Below are 21,510 nucleotides of genomic sequence, written 5' to 3'. Positions count from 1 at the left end.
ACGCTGTATTGCGAACGTCACTGCGTCCGCGTCATGCTATTGCGTCATCACGCTATGCCGTGCGAGACCGGCGCATGCGCAGTGACGTTCAGACAACCTGGGCGCCATTTTGGAAGAGGGAAAAAGGCTATGAACCTTCCTGGCAGGCTGAACAAATGCGCATAGTGTGTGTAACGATGGCGATAGGTGTAAAAGGATATAATGTAGACAAACGAGCTGTCTACCAAAACAGTTAGTATATACAGCTGGCAAAATAACCGGCTGTGCAGTCCAACAGGGTGAAAGAACAAGATAAGGAGACTAGCACCTCTAGAGGCAGGATTTAGGAACTGCGTCCTATGTAGAGAGAAATTGGGAACTGCGTCCCTTGTGTCATAAATGACCACACAAGCTAAGAGACGGCAACTGTCAACCTCACGTCCACCGGAGGTCCTCACACTGATGTGCGAGTAAACCACCTTCAGTCGCAGCATCATTGAAGGGAAACTCTGCACACAGTCGGTTTCACCTTCATCTGATGACGTGACAGTGCCGTCTCCAACAGATTATGCTGTGTAGTCATAGTGGTAAAATATTGACTTCTGCCGATCTGGTGCCATCTGATAAATAGCTCTTACCATAGAAACTAAATTATAAAAACTAATATAGACTATATCGCATATGTTCAGCCTACAATGAAATATCAAAGCAAAAAGATGCTCCATCCAACTGTTTTATTGGTGGCTCAAAAAAATATAAATATAAAGCACGGTGCCCAGGATAAATGTACAGAAAAATTAAATAATAACTTAAAAATCAAATAATGCAGACATGTCAAATTCAGGATCATGTGGTCGATATTCTTCAATGTATGACGGTCATATTCATACAGTTTCTACAAAGTAGAACAGAAAAAAGAAAGGTGAGTATTTCGCAAATATATATATATATATATACAAGTCATAATAAGACACTGTGTAGATTACTCATTCTAGTACCATCTGTCAAAAAGGGAACTGTGGTGATGCATGTCATCCCTGGGCCCGTTTACACGGATGGGTCCAGAGTGGGGGAAGAGATGTTCTACAACCTGTAGTCCAGATTTAACCCAGCAGGTGCCAGACTCCCTAACGTGTATATCCATTTTAATTCCCTTTTCTTGAGAATAGCTTCCCTGTCACCGCCTCGTCTACTCCGTGAGATTCTATCAATGATAGCAAATTTCAGTTCACTAAGCTGATGTTTAGCTTCCATGAAGTGTCTGGAGACTGGCAGATCCATACGACCCGTGCGGATGGTCGACCGATGTTTGTTAATTCTAGCCTTACACTGCATGGTCGTCTCCCCTACATATAACAACCCACACGGACAAGTCAACACATATATTACATGATCAGTCAGACAGGTCAGATGTTCATGTATCCTATATTCTTTGTGTGTTAATGGATGCTTAAAAGTAGAACCCTTCATCATGTATGGGCAATTAGCACACCCCAGACATGGAAAACATCCACCTCTAGGTTTCCCAATATGCGTCTGTGTATACTCATGACTTGGACCTACATCAGTTTTGACCAATTTGTCCTTCAAATTTGATGGACGTCTGTATGCCATCCTAGGGTTGTTAACAAATTCAGGGATATGTGGGAAGGCCCTACCTAAAACCTGCCATTCTTTTCTCACAATTTTAGCTAGTGTATTGCTGGTGTCTGAATAGGTGGTTACCATGGTCACTCGCGGGTCACTGCTGGTATGTCTATTCTGTTGTGGGGTCAATGCCTTCTGTCTCTGCTGGGAAATAAGTGTCCGTGGATACTTCCTGGCTGAAAATTTCCTGCACATCTCATCCAACCTATTAGGCAATCGTCTCTGATCCTGCACAATACGCGCTACCCTCAACAACTGACTGTGGGGCAATGAACGTATCATGGGTTTTGGGTGGTGACTGGTATACAACAGAAGGTTGTTCCTATCTGTAGGTTTTACATACAGATCAGTACATAATCTGTGTTGTTCTTTGTATACCCATGTGTCTAGGAATTGGATACCCTCCCTGGATTTGACCACAGTGAACTTGATGTTAGTGTCTACCCTGTTCAGGTATGTGTGAAAATCATCAAGGGCCGTCTCGGAGTCACGCCAGATCAGAAAAACATCGTCTATGTATCTCCACCACCTCAGGACCGACCCGAAGTGGTGGGACACATAGACGTGTTTACTCTCAAAATCCGCCATATACATGTTGGCATATGTCGGAGCGACATTACTGCCCATTGCGGTGCCACGCCGCTGGGCATAGAACTTATCCTGGAAGAGGAAATAGTTCTCAGTAAGTATGATCCTAAGGAGATCCATAAGGAAAGTCACAGCATGTGGGGAGATATCAGAGTATTCAAGGGCCTCCCTAACAACCATCATCCCCTTCTCATGATCAATAGATGTATAAAGGGAAGCTACATCAAAAGAGACCAAAATATCTGTGTCCGTAACCTCAACGTCCTTAAGTTTGTCAATGAAGTCCTGTGTATCCCTAACATAGGATCGAGTACATGTGGCAAAACCCCTCAATAACTTATCCAGATAGATGGCTGCCGGGCCAAAGATAGATCCTCTCCCCGATACAATTGGGCGCCCCGGAGGTTTCGTCAGGCGTTTATGGATCTTAGGTAAACAATAAAGAATCGGAGTAATCGGATGTTCAACACTCAAAAAATCCTTAAGTTTCTCATCTATAACATTGAGTGTATATGCTTCCTCAACCACATCATCTAGTAGCTTTTTAATTCTAAATTTAGGATCACTATTTAATGGGACATACACCTCATCATCAGCCAGCTGTCCAAAGATCTCATCCAAATAGTCCTTTGTGTCCATCACCACCAAGGCTCCACCTTTGTCAGCTGGCTTGATGGTGATGGACTTGTTATTGTGTAATTCCCTGAGGGCCATTCTTTCACTATTAGAGAGGTTGTTGAATTTATCACTACCATGGGATTTTTTCAACGCCTCCACCTGTTTCCCCACGTTCAAGGCAAATGTGTCAATAACGGGATTCTGTCCAGGGGGAGTAAAACTACTCTTAATACGTAACCCTGTCTCACCCAGACATAGCTCACTCTTATCGGGGACCCTGATAGTGTTGGAGACCCTAGTTGTATCCTTCTCAGAGAACCACACTTTCAATTTAAGCAAACGATATAATTCATGCAAATCTAGATCCAGTTGGAACCAATCTGTGTCAGTATGTGGACAAAATGATAACCCTTTGTTCAATAAAGAGAGTTCAACATCTGTGAGATTATGGGAGGAAATATTTACCACGAGTTGGGTTGTGGTTGACTCCGAGTCGGAATTGGCTCCCTCTGTGAATCTTTCCTCCGTGGCTTGGGGGGGTCTTTCTTGTTGGCCTGGGCCATTGGACGTTCTTTCTTTGATAAGTTGCCAGGGTGCTCCTTTGAAGCGGCGTCTGTGCTTCCTCCCGCCCCTTCGGGGGCGTCCTGTCCGTCTAAAAAAACATTAGATGCATCATCATTATCGTCATTCATGTTAGAGTTATTTGATCTCCTTTTCCTCTTTTGTGGGCCCTTATTGGACCCTCCATATCTCTGTCCACTACTGTTATCCTTTTGCCACATATATATCTTTCCAGATTTGTAATCTTCCAGGTCTCTATTCCATTTCTGTCTTTTCACCTTCTCCAGTTTATCTCTAAATACATTTAAAGTCTGATCAGCACAGTTCTTATAGTGTTGTAAATCCTCTAAAGACAAAACCCCACTTAAATCCGAATCCATTTGTTCCAATTGTATTTTCGACGCCTCAATCTCATCCTGTAGAAAGTCTAGATTCAATAGCATTATTTCTCTTGCATACTGATTAGAAATGCGTGCAAAACGATTACAATATTCGGTGTTATTCGGAAACAAATTAGGTGTCAACTGCGATCTCATCCCCCTTGGTATCCTTCCTGCTTTATAATATTCAAGGATGGTTGCCAAATGTAGCTCTAATGAGATAGTCCTCTTAGACATACTCTCCCACTTTCTCTTGACTCCATCAATATCCACAGCGCTCAAAAAAGCAGCATCACAGCGTAGTCTACCCAGAATCCTTTCAACATCCTGACTGGAATGAGCAAATACTTCGGATGTGGTAGCCATGTTGGTATAAAGAATCACAAAATACAGTCTATCCGCAAAAAACAGTCCAAAAGAAATCCAAAAAATCACTAACTTCACCCAAAGGTAAAATAGATGAAAAAATGGAAAAATACCGTGCCCGCTCTTGGGTCAACTCAAATCCAATATATCAGATGAACAGCACAGGTAGGTAATAGAAAAACGTAAGTAGTGGAGTGCTCGCCTCACCGGATAGGACCCCTCCGTCCGGACATAAATCCAAAAAGACAACCGAAGACAGCACCTCTCAGTGAAAAAATGTGATGTCTTTATTCACATCCTACTTGCGCGACGTTTCGGCTGGTTCTCAGCCTTTCTCAAGCGTGACTAACACAGTGTCCAAACCACTCTTTAAAGTGTTCCATATCAATTACACAGCAATTACAAATCAATTAATTATATACAGTGCATAAATTAGTACAATCATGTATCATGATATTGTGACCATCATAGTGTACATCATATCTCATTGCAGAGTGTATCATCATCATAATCAGACGACCATGCAGTGTAAGGCTAGAATTAACAAACATCGGTCGACCATCCGCACGGGTCGTATGGATCTGCCAGTCTCCAGACACTTCATGGAAGCTAAACATCAGCTTAGTGAACTGAAATTTGCTATCATTGATAGAATCTCACGGAGTAGACGAGGCGGTGACAGGGAAGCTATTCTCAAGAAAAGGGAATTAAAATGGATATACACGTTAGGGAGTCTGGCACCTGCTGGGTTAAATCTGGACTACAGGTTGTAGAACATCTCTTCCCCCACTCTGGACCCATCCGTGTAAACGGGCCCAGGGATGACATGCATCACCACAGTTCCCTTTTTGACAGATGGTACTAGAATGAGTAATCTACACAGTGTCTTATTATGACTTGTATATATATATATATATTTGCGAAATACTCACCTTTCTTTTTTCTGTTCTACTTTGTAGAAACTGTATGAATATGACCGTCATACATTGAAGAATATCGACCACATGATCCTGAATTTGACATGTCTGCATTATTTGATTTTTAAGTTATTATTTAATTTTTCTGTACATTTATCCTGGGCACCGTGCTTTATATTTATATTTTTTTGAGCCACCAATAAAATAGTTGGATGGAGCATCTTTTTGCTTTGATATTTCATTGTAGGCTGAACATATGCGATATAGTCTATATTAGTTTTTATAATTTAGTTTCTATGGTAAGAGCTATTTATCAGATGGCACCAGATCGGCAGAAGTCAATATTTTACCACTATGACTACACAGCATAATCTGTTGGAGACGGCACTGTCACGTCATCAGATGAAGGTGAAACCGACTGTGTGCAGAGTTTCCCTTCAATGATGCTGCGACTGAAGGTGGTTTACTCGCACATCAGTGTGAGGACCTCCGGTGGACGTGAGGTTGACAGTTGCCGTCTCTTAGCTTGTGTGGTCATTTATGACACAAGGGACGCAGTTCCCAATTTCTCTCTACATAGGACGCAGTTCCTAAATCCTGCCTCTAGAGGTGCTAGTCTCCTTATCTTGTTCTTTCACCCTGTTGGACTGCACAGCCGGTTATTTTGCCAGCTGTATATACTAACTGTTTTGGTAGACAGCTCGTTTGTCTACATTATATCCTTTTACACCTATCGCCATCGTTACACACACTATGCGCATTTGTTCAGCCTGCCAGGAAGGTTCATAGCCTTTTTCCCTCTTCCAAAATGGCGCCCAGGTTGTCTGAACGTCACTGCGCATGCGCCGGTCTCGCACGGCATAGCGTGATGACGCAATAGCATGACGCGGACGCAGTGACGTTCGCAATACAGCGTTTGCTGCACATGGACACGCCATGTTTACAGGAACATGTGGGTAAGATCATCTATTTATTTATATGTTTGTAATTACACTATAAGATTTACACTTAAGGGTATTATGATTGTGAATTAGATATGCACATGGAACTTGTCTTACACTATGAGATACACTTGATTATGATGATGATACACTCTGCAATGAGATATGATGTACACTATGATGGTCACAATATCATGATACATGATTGTACTAATTTATGCACTGTATATAATTAATTGATTTGTAATTGCTGTGTAATTGATATGGAACACTTTAAAGAGTGGTTTGGACACTGTGTTAGTCACGCTTGAGAAAGGCTGAGAACCAGCCGAAACGTCGCGCAAGTAGGATGTGAATAAAGACATCACATTTTTTCACTGAGAGGTGCTGTCTTCGGTTGTCTTTTTGGATTTATGTCCGGACGGAGGGGTCCTATCCGGTGAGGCGAGCACTCCACTACTTACGTTTTTCTATTACCTACCTGTGCTGTTCATCTGATATATAGGGTATGGGCAGTGTCAGCGGCCAAGGTGGCACACAGGGTGGTGCCGATGGAAGACAGAGTCGAGGGAGTGGTGATCCTAACCGTATTGGAAGGTTCCAGGTACCAGTTACACCTAGTGGGCAGGTGAACACCATCCAGGCTGGGATTGTTGACTGATCTTTTAAAGTCTGAGCTCCATGGCGGGCAGTAGCCAATCCCGGAGACAGCAGTCAACTGAAGGGTCATCCCGGAGAAGTGCCACCACCATTCCATGACAAAATCAGGATATTTCCTCTGCCTGATCTCTTTTTAGTGTCTCAGACTCAATTCCGCTTGCCAGTGATGTCAGCAAGAGAGCCTAGCCCCCCCCCCCCATGCTGTCCATGGTGGAAACTGAATGATTGACTTTTATTGCGGGAGGGAGGATGGGTGCGTTGTCACTGTAAGTTACGCTCCGGCCGCCGAAGGGGTTAATTTACATATTCGCAGTGGGATGTCAATCGTGCTACGAGTATGTATTGTCATAGGGTTCATTGACGCTGGATCCGCAGCGGATCCGGTACATGTGGAGGCACCCTAAGTGTCGCTACTCTGTAATAGTCCCAGTATTGTAGCTACTATAGTCTGGCTGTGTCAATGAGATTAATTTCCATTCGATTTACAAACACGAACCTCGTGAAATGAGTTCTCAGCTAGTATAAAGCTCCAATCACTCAGTTATAACAGATGTGAGGACAGGTCAGCCCCCCCCCCCCCCCGCCTATATACTTACAGTCTCCTGGCCTATTTATGTATATACAGAGATGAGGATTGTTACACTGTCCTTCCAGCAGATGGAGATAGTACTGGCTCTAGCTTCCTATGTGATGTTGTACTGGTGCATCATAGGACTAATAGCAGATCTGACAGAGGGAGAGGATGCAGTATGATATCTGTCCAGTATATATATATATATATATATATATGACTATGTATGGACAGTGCAGTTATTCTTACAGTCGCCCTGACTGTTGTAAAGGTCAACATGAGATTGTGATATCAAGTTCTCAGAAATTAAAGGGGTTGTCCAGCACAAATCTTTTTCTTTCAAATCAACTGGTGTCAGAAAGTTATATAGATGTGTAATTTACTTCTATTAAAAAATATCAAGTCTTCCCGTACTTATTAGCTGCTGTATGTCATGCAGGAAGTGTTGGTTTATTTTCAGTCTGACACAGTGCTCTCTGCTGACATCTCTGGCCGAGACAGGAACTCTGTCTTGGTTTTCTATGAATCCCCATAGAAAACCTCTCCTAACTCTGGACAGTTCCTGTCTCAGCCAGAGATGGCAGCAGAGAGCACTGAGTCAGACTGAAAATAAACCAACATTTCCTGCAGGACATACAGCAGCTAATAACTATGGGAAGACTGGAGATTTTTTAATAGAAGTAAATTATAAATCTATGTAACTTTCTGACACCAATTGATTTGAAAGAAAAAGATTTTTGCTGGGCAACCCCTTTAAGGATTGAGCTCTTGTAGGCAAAATATGGTGGATTTAATTATTCACAAAAGTAGGTACAAAAATCATATGAGCAGAATATTAATAATATCAAGAATAAGGCAAGAGTCTTACAAATGGCTCATGAATGTCTCTGAGGCTGCAAGTCTTTAGAGTCCCAAAATGATGGTAGCAGTAATAGTTTCCTGAAAAGCGGCAAAAGTCAGGCTGGACAACAAAGGACTACGGGTGAAATCCTGAGGTGGGGGTAGATGAATCTCAGATGGACCGTACTGGAAGCTCCTTCAGTGATGGTATATAAAGCAACCCCCAACCACCTAAATCCCTGTCCTTATATACCCTCTTGGATGTGAATATATATATATGTTTTAATGACCAAATATGGTTACACCCAGTACAACTTATATCCCAAAAATGGTATTCTGGCAAAGCTCCAAGTGGATTGGTCAGGCTGGACACGTAGTAACATCTAGTTATGATCCATACATTACCCATGTGACCCTCAGGACCACGACCATATTAGGACTTCCAGTCGTCCACCATTTTGTAGGTCAGAAAACTACTAGGTGAAAGTTCAGCCCTATACGGAATACTGTAAGATGAGGGAAGAGAATAAGGCTGCAAAACAGTGTATGTATCATTTGTGATGATAATAATTTGATTCCACTAATGTCAAAGATAACATGATCCATTCAGTCATCAATAAGGTTAGATGTTATAGACCGGGTTACAGGTTATTAGTTTTTTTATACATTGACCCATTCCTGTCTTGACTATTGTAACTCCCTACTAATCACTCTTCCTTTCTCTAAGCTCTCCCCTCTCCAGTCTATCCTGAACGCAGCAGCCAGACTCATCTTCCTCTCCAGTTGCAGCCAGGCTCATCTTCCTCTCCAGCCGTTACACTGACGTCTCCCCCTTGTGCCAGTCACTGCACTGGTTACCCATTAAATCCAGAATTCAATTCAAGCTCCTCACCCTCACATGTAAAGCTCTCCACAACTCTGCCCTCCATACATCTCCTCCCTATCTCCACAACTCTGCCCCTCCATACATCTCCTCCCTCATCTCCACAACTCTGCCCCTCCATACATCTCCTCCCTATCCCCACCTACCATCCTCCCCATGCTCTGTATTCTGCTAATGACCTTACACTAACATCTTCCATAATCAGAACCTCCCACTCCGGCCTCTAGGACTTCTCTCGTGCTGCACCAGTTCTCTGGACACTTTACCCAATGACCTCAGACTCATACCCAACACTCACAGCTTCAAGCACGTCCTGAAGACTCATCTCTTCAGGCTTATAACCTTCCCTAATCTCATCTCCCTCTCTGCTATTCCTTCTCCATCTTCTCTATAACCTCCTCGGTGCCATGTATTTTCTACCTGTACTCAGACAATGGCGTGTGACTGGCTCACCAATCACCTGTAGGCATTTTCTATTCTATGTACAATGACTGGAACATCGGCAAATAAAGCCCTTGTTGCCTCTCGTGTCTCCCCCCAGTCCTCCTAGTCTGTAAGATCTCATATAACTGGGAGGATTGCCTACAGGGGCATACCTACATCCGAAATACTACATGGAGGCACAAAGTGAGCAATACAGATGGGGTCTTTGTAGATGGTGAGGATGGTAACAGGTGCAAAGAGCTCAGCTACATGTACATTACACACACATACAGCTCAGCTACATGTTGTCGAGGTGCCTTCCCAAAGAAGGCCTACTGTTGTTGGCTGTCTCCTAATTAAGTTGGAGAATGGGTCCGGATCCCCTCTCCCACACCATGCACTTAGAATGAAGACACAGACAACGTATCTTGCAAACAAGTCTGGTGTAAATGGCCCCAGTTTTTATTATGGTGATCACATTTTATAGACAGATAAAATATAGGGTGGTAACAAATGCTAATAAGACATAGATGAGGCGGTGCTAGTGATTTAGATATTCAGTCATGCGCAATGGCATCTATATTAGTATTCATTATTATTATTCAAAAAGGTTAGAATAACACATTCTGTGCAATGATACTTTCACATTATTCCCACTGTAACAGACAGGCAACTTTCCTCTGAGAATGGCCTTGAACACTGATAAACATGTCTCTGAGGGAAATAGTTCTTGAGACAAAACATTCTTTCTAGTGTCATATCAGAAGTTTTCTAAGGTAAGCAATGTTCCAACTATCTCTGAGAACCCACCTTTGTTTATACAGAAAAAAACCAATGGATATGAATGTAAAATGCAAAGTCATACACTATATACGTCGTCAACTTCAAAAAACTAATAACTACGGATATATTTTGACAGATATGGTATTAAATGTTCAATTAAAATTGTTTACATAAGGATGTTGATACATACATAAGGATGCTAAAAAACATTTGTTATCTGCTTATGAGAATTATAGAATAACATTTATTATCTGCTGGGAACAGGTTCAGTCACATAGGAGAGTTCCATAATCTCGAGACCAGCTGTATATCCTTGAACAAGTTCAGTGAAAGTTCCATGAGAAAAAGTCTTATTGTTTCTTTCAAACTTTGGATGGAAAAGGATTTATTTTTCTTTCAAACTTTGGATGGATTAACTCATTCCTCTCAGTGTCCCCCCTTTTTGGCGATGATGAAGAAATCTGGGTCCTGGACAGGATTAAATCCCAGTATGCACCCTAAACACTCTCTGACCGGCGAGGGTTGTCAGGGTGCGGATGCTTCTGGGTCCAACACCATCACCTAGAGCCACATGGGCATATCCTCCTCCAAGAAATTTCCTCATCATAACGCCAATCTAGAAGGAAAAGAAACAAACATCATTACTTATAGAGTATAAGATTTAGTCTTTGTAACTTTCTGACAACAACAGCATAATCCTTTGATTATACAATAGACCAATAAAAGAAACAACATGATCTGAAAAACTGTTTGTAGTATTCCCATGAACCATCCTCCCATACCATTGAACCAATTTGCAGGATTTAAGCTAGCTAATGCCCCTGACCACCATTTATCCTGGTCTGACAGAATCATCTCATCATGTTTTTTCCTTAGTTGTGCAATTTTATCCAGTCCTGCTGTGATTTGCACTATTCCCTGATCATTTACATAATGACAACATGTAGGGCCAACTACCTGACACATCCCCCCTTGAGCAGCAGTCAGAAAATCAAGCACCACAGTGTGCTGGTTAGTAACTACCATAAGTTGCCTCTGTACTGCTACTGAGGTGTTAAGTATATCCAGTATGTCAAATATCTGATCATCTAAATAGTCTGTGGCTCCAACTAATTTGTCCCAAGTTTGCATCACCATAAGATACAGAAATAAAGTACTAAAAAATTTGTTGAGAGTTATAGATGGCGGAACAAACTTACAGCAGATGAGATAGGTAGGTCTGCAATAACCGAAAGAAAATACTAAACAATGGGTGAGTCTGTACAGTATACATAAATATACAGCTTAGTTACAACAAAACAAATAAAAGCTTATTATCAATACCCAAAATAACATATATATATGACAAATACCTCTCCGGATTTTATCAAAATAACCAAACCTTATTGTCTTATCACTGTATATAACAGACGTGACTCTATAACAAGGACTTTAAAAAGTTTCTGAAAAAGGAAAGTTTAGATGTGAGCAAATCTTATCTCATGGCAAAATTAAAATAAAAAGTTGATTGACACATAAATTAAAAACAGCACAACAGGTAAATGCAATAAAATCTCCACAATGTGACCTACTATGTAACCACTAGATTCACTTATAATAACCAGATAGTGAATTCACAATCTTCAGTACCGGATTCTCAAAATTTCCACTTCTTTTTAGTCTTTTTACTTTATTTTGTACCTAGAAAACGTCTTTATGATTAGATCACACAGGTCTAATGACTGGTCGCATGGTCACATCTCTTCCTGTACATAATCATATAGTATTATACATACACCAATAATATGAAGTGACTGGGCGCTTATTACCGATATAATATTTGGATCCTACTGAATTGTCTCTTGTCTGACTGAGATCATCATATATTACACATAAAATAACCACCATAGAAATAAAAGCAAAGTGTAAATGATACATCACCTAAGGTTTCAAAGCCTTTTTAGAATAATATATCATATGATCCTTTTTGTAATAGTAGCATTGGTATGGATCCTTTATCCTTAAACCCATCTTTTGACTGACAGGCCTCTTTACAGACACTTGGACTCTTGGCCTCAGTTATATCGCTTCTTTTAAGGCCACTAGTATCACCTCAGACATTGGCTTTGTTGTCTCCCATAGTTTTGGCTGACCTGTAAAGAAGACACCAATACAAACAAGGACATACCTATATAGGCCACCTGTGGCAGGTGGATGACGTCCACTTACATTCCCTGAAACAGGCAGGAAGATGACAGACTATGCAGACAGGCACTTTACCGTGTTACTTACAGTAGGTTATGGCAGGTGTAGACGATACAGCCGTACACAACCCTCTCTGCTATATTTGTTGTCCCCTGGGCCGCCCAATGTGAGGATACTACACCACATTACACATGGCTTCCTTCTGCTGGTTTTGTCAGACAACTTACAGTGGGATACAAGGCAGGCGGCAAACACAGTTACTTACTTACTGTCTGACTGCCATCTTTACCCTGTACCTCCTCTCCATCCGCTGGTCTCACAGCTTGTTGCTGATTGTTTCTGGAAAAGACTTAAAAACAAACAGATCCACATCTCCCCCTCCACCTGTACACTATGTACGGTTACCTCAGGAAGAGACCGGAAACATCTCCCCCTCCACCTGTACACTATGTACGGTTACCTCAGGAAGAGACTGGAAACATCTCCCCATTCCCTTGTACGCTTTGTACGCTGTTACCTTGGGAAGAGCACAGAAACCACAGCATCACCAGCTTCATCCATCACCCTTTTTGGCATCAGGGTTTGTCTGCGTGAACGTTGCGTCAGCCACTCTATGGCAGCTTTTTTTCAAGTGCTTTTGGTAAGCCCAGGGACCAAACAAATCTCTAATTTGCCAATTAACCCATAATGGTGGGCTTCATATAGACATCTGCACAGTTACCTTCAACCATCCTACATGTCTTAGTGATTGTCCTCACCTCCAGCTTATGGCAGGAGCGGTTTCTGCAGTGGAACGTCACTCTGCATGGCGGTAACATATATCCTTGCGTCTTGTGTCATCCATCTTGAAAAGTCTGAGATAATCTACAATGAAAACTTTTAAACTTTCATTAATATTTGGGCTTTCAATTACATTTTCATCTTTCACAATTTAAAATATCAAAATTGGCTACTCCATCAAAATGGGCTGCTATATATATTGGGGGGCATAAGGAGTGCAGACTGGAGCCATGGATATGGGTTTGGCTTTACTAGGGATAAAACAATACATATATATTACAGTAGTAAGTTACTACTCCTTAGAAATATCATACGTTGGGGACACACACTTAAAGAAAATCTGCTTACAATATACCTTTGTCTAACTTTCTTCTCCATCAGGTAATAATATTCATTAATAAATGTGCAAAACAGTTGTTAGACTCTATCGGAGAATCCTGTGCCCGCCCCCTCAGTGACACTAAGCAGTATGGGCGGAGGACAGAAATGCCAGGAGTTAAAATGGCCACCGGACTAGATAACCGGATATAGGGGTGTTGGCTTAGGGCATGGTTTTGAGACGTCACAATTATAATACAGACGTGGATGATATGTGGGAGTGGTTGGCTTTCAGTCGCCATCTTTGAGGGCTGATTACAAAAAAGTGGCGTAGCTAAATAAACAAATGTTCCACGGTCGGGACAACAGAAAATGATCAACATTTTGTAACACGTAACATACTTCTAAAGGGGAACACCAGCTTAGTAAGACTGGCTGAAATACGACAGTATATAATGTAGGAGCGGACATTACATTACACTAACAGCTCTGATTCTTTTTTTTTTTTTCTAATGCTGCTTGCATGTGATCTGCAGCCCTCAGAGCTGGTTGATGGCCTTGTACAAAACATAACAAATACCACACATTATGTACTTTGTATGCTGCTTCACTACGCAGCATTAATTAACCTATTCAGCTCTCTCAGTACTGTATCTAGCAATGAGCTGGACTGTTCTCCTTGTCTGAGTACGTGGCTTTGTACTTAGACACTTACATGGCAATGTACACTATTTGAGGTTAGGCTGCCACCTCCACAAAAGGCATTGGTCTTACTATCAGGTAAGGGGCACTTTAAATCAAAGTAACTACTTCAACAGCCGACCAAAGGGAAGATTCCTGCAGAACAAAGGGTCTATACGCCACCATTGGAGGTAGGTTGGCTTTTCGCAGGATCTGGAGTTTGTATACAGATATAAACTGGGTACAATGGTGTAACATAATGATGTGGCTTGGGTCTGCCACACACACTACAATATTCTGTCTTATCTAGATATTGCTGGTCACCGGCACATGACATGTCCACCCATTATCAATTATTAATCCTCCCCTTGTTTCTTGGACTTTAGTCCAAGTATTGGGGTTAAAAACAGCATCGTGTTGGATGTTAAAATATTTCAACATTGCTTTTGCCCTTTTTGCTTGTTCTTTGCCATATCGGCAGGTCACTATGTGGGTTGCAGAAACCCCTTTTGATTCTGTGTGTCCCATTTTATATTACTTCGTGATCGTATAACAGGAGGCACCCAGAATGATCAACTGATGATTTTCTTTCTTGTGTCCTGTACACTTGTGACAGGAGGCACCCAGAATAATCAACTGATGATTTCCTTTCTTGTGTCCTGTACACTTATGACCACGGATCAATTACTTCGTGATCGTATAACAGGAGGCACCCAGAATGATCAACTGATGATTTTCTTTCTTGTGTCCTGTACACTTATGACCACGGATCACTACCAAAAGCTGGGACTTAGAATATTCCACGGTTCAGGGCTTCCTTCTCTTATGTTGAAATACACTCTTGCTGCTATGTAGATTGCAAAACAAGTTACCCCAAGTATACAGAGGACAGTAATAGGCATATCACAGATCTTTCCCTTGGAAACAACCAGACCACTGTCCAGCGTCCTTGTATAGTTAGGCTACTAGGCTCATTCCAAGGTGGTTTTAGCACTGGCACTGTTCCCACTGCACAACGCTCCGTGTCTATGAGGACCTGTGACAACCACGGCCGGGCTCTGGGTAACAGTTTTAGCCTGAATGAGCAATTCTTCGCCTACTATATACTAACCCTCACAGGTTAGGACAAACAGACATAGAACAGCCAACAAGAGGAGAACAAAGTTCAAATTAACACGCCTATCGTGAGTTCACTTTGATAACTTACTCTGCAGAGGTAGGTAAGAAAAGATGTGAAGGAGGAGAGCACAGAAAAGAGTAAACAAATTTTTTACTCTTACCTGGCCAGGTTTTGTGGTCTCCTTGTTCACCTCTCTCTCCCCTGGTACAGCAGTGCAGGTCATCCGATCTCCCGATGTAATGGGCGTGTCCCTGTTCGGGCGCCAATAATGTCGAGGTGCCTTCCCAAAGAAGGCCTACTGTTGTTGGCTGTCTCCTAATTAAGTTGGAGAATGGGTCCGGATCCCCTCTCCCACACCATGCACTTAGAATGAAGACACAGACAACGTATCTTGCAAACAAGTCTGGTGTAAATGGCCCCAGTTTTTATTATGGTGATCACATTTTATAGACAGATAAAATATAGGGTGGTAACAAATGCTAATAAGACATAGATGAGGCGGTGCTAGTGATTTAGATATTCAGTCATGCGCAATGGCATCTATATTAGTATTCATTATTATTATTCAAAAAGGTTAGAATAACACATTCTGTGCAATGATACTTTCACATTATTCCCACTGTAACAGACAGGCAACTTTCCTCTGAGAATGGCCTTGAACACTGATAAACATGTCTCTGAGGGAAATAGTTCTTGAGACAAAACATTCTTTCTAGTGTCATATCAGAAGTTTTCTAAGGTAAGCAATGTTCCAACTATCTCTGAGAACCCACCTTTGTTTATACAGAAAAAAACCAATGGATATGAATGTAAAATGCAAAGTCATACACTATATACGTCGTCAACTTCAAAAAACTAATAACTACGGATATATTTTGACAGATATGGTATTAAATGTTCAATTAAAATTGTTTACATAAGGATGTTGATACATACATAAGGATGCTAAAAAACATTTGTTATCTGCTTATGAGAATTATAGAATAACATTTATTATCTGCTGGGAACAGGTTCAGTCACATAGGAGAGTTCCATAATCTCGAGACCAGCTGTATATCCTTGAACAAGTTCAGTGAAAGTTCCATGAGAAAAAGTCTTATTGTTTCTTTCAAACTTTGGATGGAAAAGGATTTATTTTTCTTTCAAACTTTGGATGGATTAACTCATTCCTCTCAATGTACATTACACATATACAGCTCAGCTACATGTACATTGCACACATACAGCTCAGCTACATGTACATTACACACACATACAGCTCAGCTACATGTACATTACACACACATACAGCTCAGCTACATGTACATTACACACACATACAGCTCAGATACATGTACATTACACACACATACAGCTCAGCTACATGTACATTACACACACATACAGCTCAGCTACATGTACATTACACACACATACAGCTCAGCTACATGTACATTACACACATACAGCTCAGCTACATGTACATTACACACATACAGCTCAGCTCCATGTACATTACACATATACAGCTCAGCTCCATGTACATTACACACATACAGCTCAGCTACATGTACATTACACACATATACAGCTCAGCTACATGCAAATTACACACATACAGCTCAGCTACATGTACATTACACACATACAGCTCAGCTACATGTACATTACACACATACAGCTCAGCTACATATACATTACACACATATACAGCTCAGCTACATGTACATTACACATATATACAGCTCAGCTACATGTACATTACACACATATACAGCTCAGCTACATGTACATTACACATATACAGCTCAGCTACATGTACATTACACATATATACAGCTCAGCTACATGTACATTACACATATACAACTCAGCTACATGTACATTACACACATATACAGCTCAGCTACATGTACATTACACACATACAGCTCAGCTACATGTACATTACACATATACAGCTCAGCTTCATGTACATCACACACATACAGCTCAGCTACATGTACATTACACACATACAGCTCAGCTACATGTACATTACACACATACAGCTCAGCTACATGTACATTACACACATACAGCTCAGCTACATGTACATTACACACATACAGCTCAGCTCCATGTACATTACACACATATACAGCTCAGCTACATGTACATTACACATATACAGCTCAGATACATGTACATTACACACATATACAGCTCAGCTACATGTACATTACACATATACAGCTCAGCTACATGTACATTACACACAGGGCTCTGCTTCAGACATATATAACACACACATACACAGCTCTGCTCCACACACATCACACACACACAGCTCTGCTGCATACACATCACTTCAGCTCATCCAGCACAGCACAGTCCTGCATACACTGAGCAGCAGCCCCTGATCATGTGACTTCGACTCCGCCTCCTCCTCCATGTGACTGATCACATGACTGTGACATCATGGCAGGTCCTGGAAGCACACGACTCCTGTACGGCTCCTCTCTTTGTGAGGATTATTATTATTATTATTATTATTATTATGGGATTAGTTGTAGTTTGGGGACATAGAAGCGGCTGTATAACCGTTATTAATAATCCAGGAGACCGGACGCTTCATACACATTGGGAATGTTTCCATTTTTAATGGAACAAAACTTCACGCACTGAGATTCGTTCCGAACTTTGCAAAAACTTCTGTTCTGTAAGTGACTTTTTTCACAACAAGTTGGTAAAGATGGCGGCCGCCCAATGTAATACACACAGATACATCCTGTGCTCCCTTCTCAGCCGGCTGCCTGTGATTTCCGCTCCGGTTTCCTGATAAAGCTGGATGTTGTCCTGAGAGAAGGATCCAATTTATCCCGACACCCGGAGCGGAAATCATAGGCCGCCGCTGACACGCTCATCTCTTATACTGTCCCCAGCGCTATGTGCACCGCAGCTTCTAGCACAGTATTACTGCTCTGTGACCGGAGCCGCTGAGGTAGTGACTGTATGTGATGTTACATTGTCTCATCTTCTCTCCTACATTACAGGATCCTCTACTGATAATTCTCCAGAGCGACCGATCAACCATGGAGAGAGACAGAGACAAGATGGCCGACAGGATAATAACCCTCACCCTACACATACTCTTCCTGCTTACTGGGGAGGTGAGGGATTCTGGGAGTGATGTCATCATGACATCATTCTTATCTATGGAATAACAGATGGATAGGACTGGAGAGGTGAGGGATTCTGGGAGTGATGTCATCATGACATCATTCTTATCTATGGAATAACAGATGGATAGGACTGGGGAGGTGAGGGATTCTGGGAGTGATGTCATCATGACATCATTCTTATCTATGGAATAACAGATGGATAGGACTGGAGAGGTGAGGGATTCTGGGAGTGATGTCACCATGACATCATTATCTATGGAATAACAGATGGATAGGATCAGGGCCGTCTTAACAGCATTATGGGCCCCTGGGCAGAGGTGCGAATTGCCGCCCCCCCCCCCCCCCCTTATCTGGTAAGGTATATTGCCTATAATAGTGATTGTCATATATGTTGCACACATACAGTATATCACTATTACAGGCAATATACCTTACCACCTATTTATCAACCATGTAGATACAGGTATAAAGGTGGAGCAGTAGGTAGGTGGTTATATAGCCTATAATAGTGATATATGTGTACAACCATACCATATATTATAATATATATATATATATATATATATATATATATATGGGGTACAGGTATATGTGGGGTATACAGGTGGTGGGTAAAAGCCTAATTAATATATATTGGTGCCCCTCTCTATATATGAGACATGTTCCTGTCCCTCTGCATATATGCCATGTTTTCTCCCTGTATACTGTATAATACAGGGAGTCTGTATATACTGTATTATACAGTATACAGGGAAACAACATGGCTTATATATAGAGAAGGGCCAAACAACATGTCTCATATATACAGAGGAGCAACAACATGACTATTATATATGTTGTTGTTGCCCGTCTGTATATATGAGACATGTTGTTTTGCCCTTCTCTATATATATGAACCATGTTGTTTCCCTTTATATTGTATTATACAGTATACAGGAAGACAACAATGGAGTGATATATACACATTCAGGAGGAGGATAAGTATATAATACACTGCTGTATACACTGAATGGAGAGATATATACACTCAGGAGGAGTATAAGTATATAATACACTGCTGTATACACTGAATGGAGAGATATATACACTCAGGAGGAGTATAAGTATATAATACACTGCTGTATACACTGAATGGAGATACACACTCAGAGGAGTTACACCCCCGATCCCTCCCTCCCTGTTTACCAATTCACCCACGGCCCTGTCTGCATCCCTGCAGAGAGCACTCCCATGATTAACACCTTCCCTGCCAGCTAGCCTCCCCCCCTCCTATCAGCACATACTCACTCAGGCTTTGTGCTTCAGGCCTCCAGCTTCTTCCTCTCAGGGCTCTGCTGGTGACCTCACTCTCCTGCTCCGCACGGGAATGCAGGGGGTGAGAGAGACCTCTAGTGACCGGAAGCAGAATGCAGCTTCTAGCCACAAGAGCGAGCTGTGCACAGCCCCTATGTACCAGCGCTGATCAGGAGCACTCCCAGTTAAAGGGCCAGGGAATATGTCACAGGGCAGGGGCCCCCTAGGACGCAAGGGCCCCCGGGCAGCCGCCTACCATGCCCAATGGGTAAGACGGCCCTGGATAGGACTGGAGAGGTGAGGGATTCTGGGAGTGATGTCATCATGACATCATTCTTATCTATGGAATAACAGATGGATAGGACTGGAGAGGTGAGGGATTCTGGGAGTGATGTCATCATGACATCATTCTTATCTATGGAATAACAGATGGATAGGACTGGAGAGGTGAGGGATTCTGGGAGTGATGTCATCATGACATCATTCTTATCTATGGAATAACAGATGGATAGGACTGGAGAGGTGAGGGATTCTGGGAATGGATGGAGTGATAGTAATGTGTCTCTCCATATACAGGATTACACAGTAGTGAAGAAGTCCTCTAGTGGGCGCTGTGGGGCCCCTGGGTGTGAAGGATGGGGAAGAACCCTGAGCCCAATCCCGGGGCCCCTGATACATGAGGAAATGGAGGAAGAGAAGATCCTAGAAGTCACCAACAAGATGGTGGAGCTGCTGAGTGGAGAGGTGAGACTGTGGCTGCTGGGAATGCTGGGACATTATACAGTAACACCACTGGAGGGGTGGGGGGGATGACTGTGTGATCATTGTGTGTGTCAGGTTCCTATAAGGTGTCAGGACGTGGCGGTCTATTTCTCCATGGAGGAGTGGGAGTATGTAGAAGGACACAAGGATCAGTACAAGGATGTGATGCTGGAGGATCAGCAGCCCCTCCCATCAGCAGGTAATAGACAGGACTATATACACACCTCCTCTCTGTATTATCTGGATGGAAAGAATGAATTCAGTCTCTGTATGTGTTCCCTCCAGTCAGATCCAGTAAGAGAACAGCACCAGAGAGATGTCCCCGTCCTCTTCTCCCACAGGATCAGGTAGATGGAGATGTTCCCTATGATCTGTACATCCCACCTGACTTCTCCTCCTGTCTGATGACTTTTACAATATTTTTCACTTGGTCTTATGAATCAGGGGGAAGATGGGAACTATACTGATGCTACAAATATAATAGTAAAAGAAGAGACAGATGACAGCAGTAATGATCAGTATAAGGAGGACATCACAGCAGGAAAAGATTTGAACTATTTTAATACTAAAGACCTGAGGATAAAAGAAGAGACAGACGAGCAGTATATGGAGGATATTCCTGCAGGTAACTGCATACTCTCTGTTTTCTATCAGTGATTTTGCTGTATGTTCCCCCATTCATCCAAAATACACAGTAACTACCAGGTCGCTGCCTCTGAGAGTGATCACAATGTCGTTGTTGTCTGACCCAGGAGACACCAGTATGAGGCAGGGAGAGGTCAGACAAAAGCAAGTCCAGGTAGTGGGTAAAGTTTGGGGCTCGCACCATAATAGGGTGTGTACTAAGTGTTTCAGCATCAAGGCATTAAAATAATTGGAATCATCAATAGTAGTGGAGGGGGTGAGGGGGTCACGGTAATTGGTGTCATTATTGTAGAAATGGGAGTAAAAAACAAGTGTACGGACGTAGTGGTGGCTGTGTAAAGCGAAAAGGACAAGACCCACAGAATTTCAGTGCAGATTCCGTTGTGTGAACTAAGCCTTAGTACTGCTGAATGTGGCCTGCACTATA

At 42.2% G+C, this 21,510-nt stretch overlaps 1 long non-coding RNA gene across 1 annotated transcript; it reads right to left on the bottom strand.

The window, feature by feature from the left end:
• Positions 1-9,802: 9,802 nt before the first annotated feature.
• LOC138786885 (uncharacterized) lies at positions 9,803-16,410 on the bottom strand. Its single transcript, XR_011362239.1, has 2 exons — positions 15,401-16,410; positions 9,803-10,773 (listed from the first exon to the last, which is right to left on the bottom strand). It is a non-coding gene; the product is annotated as an uncharacterized lncRNA (long non-coding RNA).
• Positions 16,411-21,510: the final 5,100 nt, after the last annotated feature.

Source organism: Dendropsophus ebraccatus, chromosome 3 (assembly GCF_027789765.1).
Source record: "Dendropsophus ebraccatus isolate aDenEbr1 chromosome 3, aDenEbr1.pat, whole genome shotgun sequence".
NCBI lineage: Eukaryota > Metazoa > Chordata > Amphibia > Anura > Hylidae > Dendropsophus > Dendropsophus ebraccatus.
This window is presented reverse-complemented; position numbering and strand designations above follow the sequence as displayed.